This window comes from Schistocerca serialis, chromosome 7 (assembly GCF_023864345.2).
Source record: "Schistocerca serialis cubense isolate TAMUIC-IGC-003099 chromosome 7, iqSchSeri2.2, whole genome shotgun sequence".
Taxonomy (NCBI): domain Eukaryota; kingdom Metazoa; phylum Arthropoda; class Insecta; order Orthoptera; family Acrididae; genus Schistocerca; species Schistocerca serialis.
The window spans coordinates 148,620,326-148,626,580 of NC_064644.1; positions in this window are offsets into that span (position 1 = coordinate 148,620,326).

Here is a 6,255-nt window from a genome sequence, read left to right on the forward strand (position 1 = left end):
CCATGGACCTTGCCGTTGGTGGGGAGGCTTGCGTGCCTCAGCGATACAGATGGCCGTAGCGTAGGTGCAACCACAACGGAGGGGTATCTGTTGAGAGGCCAGACAAACATGTGGTTCCTGAAGAGGGGCAGCAGCCTTTTCAGTATTTGCAGGGGCAACAGTCTGGATGGTTGACTGATCTGGCCTTGTAACATTAACCAAAACGGCCTTGCTGTGCTGGTACTGCGAACGGCTGAAAGCAAGGGGAAACTACAGCCGTAAATTTTCCCGAGGAAATGCAGCTTTACTGTATGAGAGCTGCATCAAACCAGTCTCAGGACTGAAGATCACAACAACAACAGTGTATACTGGCATCTTATCTTCACGAAAGTGTGAGAGTTGTTTGTTACGGGTATCTGATACGTGTAGAGGACATAAATATGAGTGTGAGGGAGTGTGTGTGTGTGTGTGTGTGTGTGTGTGTGTGTGTGTCTGTAGTATCGTGTCACTCTTGCTTTGTACGAAGATGAGTGCAGGGAAAGGATGAAAATCGGCAGTGGCCTACGCCTCTGAAGTAGCACAAATGGGGTCGCTGATCTTAATGTCCAGATACGAAGGCCAGATTAACATCAACAGCATTACATGATCTTACTTTGTGAGACACTGTGCGAAGTGTGGAATTTAATTGAAGACGTCGCAGCAAAATGTGCTGACCGTGAGCTATGCGGCACAAAGCTCATTCCCTTTGGTTCAAAAATGGCTCTGAGCACTATGGGACTCAACTGCTGAGGTCATTAGTCCCCAAGAACTTAGAACTAGTTAAACCTAACTAACCTAAGGACATCACAAACATCCATGCCCGAGGAAGGATTCGAACCTGCGACCGTAGCGGTCTTGCGGTTCCAGACTGCAGCGCCTTTAACCGCACGGCCACTTCGGCCGGCTCATTCCCTTTGCTGAAATGGCAAAGGAAAAGCAGCCAACACCGGTTGAGTACCCAGGTGGTTATCCATAATAGTACCGGAAACACCCGAAGGGAATTAACTTGGTGATGATATGGGAATCGTTTACTGAGAGAGGCAACGCCACTGCCACATTAAAAGTAATATTGCCTGTTCAGTTGAATCGTACTTCGTATTCGTGGCTATAATTAACTTTACACGACAAATAATTAGTAAATGCCATTAAATTAGGTCAGATAAGTAACTTACTCTTCGAGACGATTCACATTTGAAGGAACGGAGAGTGAGAGCATTATAGACTTCATTCAAAATGATGGCATTCACTCTGGCCGTCAACAGAACAAGATGTCAGCGTCAGGGTTTCTGGGGGGAAAAGTTTGCCACTGGACGGTGGCGTCCTTTGCTGACATCGGAAGCTGACCTAATCGCTCATGCGATAGAGGATTTTATGCTTTTGTATCTTATTGGGCTTTATATTTTTCTCCGTATCAAAGACGTATTACAAACGATTAATGAGGACACGTACTTTGAAAAAAAAACAGTGGATGTGGTAAAAAAGGACCTAGGTATTCCCTAACAAATATTGCTTGATAAGCTTATATGCATATATTTTCTTTGTCATGCAAATGTCGTTGATCTGAAAAGTCTGGTCGACATTTTTCCTCTACTTTCAATTCCTCGCCATCTACACTTTCGCATCCGTTGTAAATTTTGCTTTTCTATCTCACTGACAGCTTCTTAACTGTGATAGTGTGGGGTGGGCCATGAGTCAGTTGTCATTGGCAGTCCTTAGACTTTGTTTCGCCTAGGTACAATGGTAGTCAGCTGTGACCTTGACAAGCGCGTGGTACCAATTAGACAGATGGCATTTCTGGTCTTAGGTTATATCGTTCTTTGTCGTCTAAGAAACAATGAATAGAAAGTTAGTTACACAACATTGTTTTGTTAGTTTTTCAAACAGGACCATAATTACAATTATGTTTCTGATTTGTTTGTGGAACGTATTCCAAACATCCAACATTCATTTGAACAAGCTTTCCGAAAACTAAAATTTTAACATTTGAAGAGACTGTATAGTTGGCGGAGCTTCCTCTTTCAGGTGGGCACCAGTCTGTTATTACAGAAGTAAATCTTAACGTTTTCGCGCAATTTTAATGCAGTGTCGCAGCAAAAGCGTCCTAGGAGAAATCAGTAACATGAAAAAGTCCACGAAGGATTTTTAAAAAGCTGAGATTGAGACAATATTGACCTACTTTACCTCAAGACCAAAATGAAGGCCACCCAGAATTTTGCGAGTTATGCACATTCCGACAAGAATTCGATCCCAAGTTTAACATACATGTTGTTTGGAGCGACGAAGGGACATTTAAATTGAATGGCGGAGAGGAAAGACAGAACTATGTGTACAGATACTAACTCCGATATCAGATACTGGATTGTAAGGCGTATCCAAGAGCAGACAGACTCAGATCACACTATCGTAGTGATGAAGAGTAGGCTGAAGTTTAAGACATTAGTCAGGAAGAATCAATACACAAAGAAGAGGGATACGCAGGTGCTAAGGAATGACGAGATATAGTTGAGGTTCTCTCAGGCTGTAGATATAGCAGTAAGGAATAGCTTAGTAGGCAGTACAGTTGAAGATGAATGGACATCTCTAAAAAGGGCCATCACAGAAGTTGGGAAGGAAAACATATGTATAAAGAAGGTAACTACGAAGAAACCACGGGTAACAGAAGAAATACAATTGATCGATGAAAGGAGGAAGTAAAAAAATGATGTGGCAAACTCAGGAATAGAGAAATACAAGTCGCAGAGGAATGAAACAAATGAGGAGTGCAGGGAAGCTAAGACGAAATGCCTGCAGGAAAGATGTGAAGACATCGAAAAAGAAACGATCGTCGGAAGGACAGACTTAGGATACAGGAAAGTCAAAACAACCTTCGCTGACAATAAAGGCAAGGATGATACCATTAAGAGTGCTACGGGGATTCAGTTGTTAAATGCAGACGAGAGAGCGGATAGGTGGAAAGGATACATCGAAAGCCTCTATGACGTGGTAGATTTGACTGCTGTGATAGAAGAAGAAACAGGAGCCGATTTAGAAAAGATAGGGGATCCAGCACAAGAATCAGAATTTAACAAAGCTTTGGAGGACTTAAGATCAAATAAAGCTTTGTGGATAGATAGCATTCCGTCAGAGTTTCTAAAATCATTGGGGAAGTGGCAACAAAACGACTATTCACGTTGGTGTGTAGAATACATGACTTTCGGAAAAGCATCATCCACACAATTCCGAAGACGACAACAGCTAACAAGTGCGAGAATTACCGTACAATCAGCTTATCACCTCATGCAACCAAGTTGCTGACAAGAATAATACACTCCTGGAAATTGAAATAAGAACACCGTGAATTCATTGTCCCAGGAAGGGGAAACTTTATTGACACATTCCTGGGGTCAGATACATCACATGATCACACTGACAGAACCACAGGCACATAGACACAGGCAACAGAGCACGCACAATGTCGGCACTAGTACAGTGTATATCCACCTTTCGCAGCAATGCAGGCTGCTATTCTCCCATGGAGACGATCGTAGAGATGCTGGTTGTAGTCCTGTGGAACGGCTTGCCATGCCATTTCCACCTGGCGCCTCAGTTGGACCAGCGTTCGTGCTGGACGTGCAGACTGCGTGAGACGACGCTTCATCCAGTCCCAAACATGCTCAATGGGGGACAGATCCGGAGATCTTGCTGGCCAGGGTAGTTGACTTACACCTTCTAGAGCACGTTGGGTGGCACGGGATACATGCGGACGTGCATTGTCCTGTTGGAACAGCAAGTTCCCTTGCCGGTCTAGGAATGGTAGAACGATGGGTTCGATGACGGTTTGGATGTACCGTGCACTATTCAGTGTCCCCTCGACGATCACCAGTGGTGTACGGCCAGTGTAGGAGATCGCTCCCCACACCATGATGCCGGGTGTTGGCCCTGTGTGCCTCGGTCGTATGCAGTCCTGATTGTGGCGCTCACCTGCTCGGCGCCAAACACGCATACGACCATCATTGGCACCAAGGCAGAAGCGACTCTCATCGCTGAAGACGACACGTCTCCATTCGTCCCTCCATTCACGCCTGTCGCGACACCACTGGAGGCGGGCTGCACGAAGTTGGGGCGTGAGCGGAAGACGGCCTAACGGTGTGCGGGACCGTAGCCCAGCTTCATGGAGACGGTTGCGAATGGTCCTCGCCGATACCCCAGCAGCAACAGTGTCCCTAATTTGCTGGGAAGTGGCGGTGCGGTCCCCTACGGCACTGCGTAGGATCCTACGGTCTTGGCGTGCATCCGTGCGTCGCTGCGGTCCGGTCCCAGGTCGACGGGCACGTGCACCTTCCGCCGACCACTGGCGACAACATCGATGTACTGTGGAGACCTCACGCCCCACGTGTTGAGCAATTCGGCGGTACGTCCACCCGGCCTCCCGCATGCCCACTATACGCCCTCGCTCAAAGTCCGTCAACTGCACATACGGTTCACGTCCACACTGTCGCGGCATGCTACCAGTGTTAAAGACTGCGATGGAGCTCCGTATGCCACGGCAAACTGGCTGACACTGACGGCGGCGGTGCACAAATGCTTCGCAGCTAGCGCCATTCGACGGCCAACACCGCGGTTCCTGGTGTGTCCGCTGTGCCGTGCGTGTGATCATTGCTTGTACAGCCCTCTCGCAGTGTCCGGAGCAAGTATGGTGGGTCTGACACACCGGTGTCAATGTGTTCTTTTTTCCATTTCCAGGAGTGTATATAGAAGAATGGAAAAGAAAATTGTGGATGCGCTAGATGACGATCAGTTTGGCTTTAGGAAAGGCAAAGGCACGAGAGAGGCAAATCTGATGTTGCGATTAATAATAGAAGCAACACTAAAGAAAAATCAAGACAGGTTCATAGGATTTGTCGACCTGGAAAAAGTGTTCGACAATGTAAAATGGTGCAAGGTGTTCGGTATTCTGAGAAAAGTAGGGGTAAGTTATAGGGAGAGACGGGTCATATACAATATGTACAACAGCGAAGAAGGAATAATAAGAGTGGGCGAACAAGAACGAAGTGCTCGTACTAAAAAGGGTGTAAGACAAGGATGTTGTCTTTCGCCACTACTGTTCAGTCTGTACATCGAGGAAGCAATGATGGATATAAAAGAAAGGTTCAGGAGTGGAATTAAAACCCAAGGTGAAAGGATATCAATGATACGATTCGCTGATGACATTGCTAACTTGAGTGAAAGTAAATAAAAATGTTGTGTGACTAGGGCCACCCGTCGGGTAGACCGTTCGCCGGGCGCAAGTCTTTCGAGCTGACGTCACTTCGGCGACTTGCGCGTCGATGGGGATGAAATGATGATGATGATTAGGACAACACAACACCCAGTCCCTGAGCAGAGAAAATCTCCGACCCAGCCGACAATCGAACCCATGCCCTTAGGATTGACATTCTGTCGCACTGACCACTCATCTACCGAGGGCGGACCTGAGTGAAAGTGAAGAATTATTACATGATTTGCTGAACGGAATGGACAGTTTAATGAGTACAGAGTAAGGATTGAGAGTAAATCGAAGAAAGACTAAGGGAATGAGAATTAGTAGAAATGATCACAGTGAGAAACTTACCAGGATTGATGGTCACAAAGTAGAAGAAGTTAAGGAATTCTGCTACCTAGGCAGTAAAATAAACAATGACGGACGGAGCAAGGACATCAAAAGCAGACTAGCAATGGCAAAAAGGGCATTCCTGGCCAAGAGAAGTCTGCTAATATCAAATATCAGCCTTGATTTTAGGAAGAAATTTCTGAGAATGTACGTCTGGAGTACAGCATTGTTTGGTAGTGAAACATGGACTGTGGGCAAACCGGAACGGAAGAGAATCGAAGCATTTTAGATATGGTGCTTCAGACGAATGTTGAAAATTAGGTATACTGATAAGGTAAGTAATGAGGAGGTTCTGCGTAGAATCGGAGAGGAAAGGAATATGTGAAAAACACTGGTACGGAAAAGAGACAGTATGATAGGACATCTGTTAAGACATGAGGGAATGACTTCCATGGTACTAGAGAGAGGTGTAAAGGGCAAAACTGTAGAGGAAGACAGAGATTGTACTACATCCAGCAAGTAATTGAGGAGATAGGTTGCAAATGCTACTCTCAGATTAAGAGGTAGTACAGGAGAGGAATTCGTTGTGGGCCGCATCAAACCAGCGAGAAGACTGAAGAAGAGAAGAAAAAAAACTACAGTAATTCTACGAATCTCAGTGTAATTGG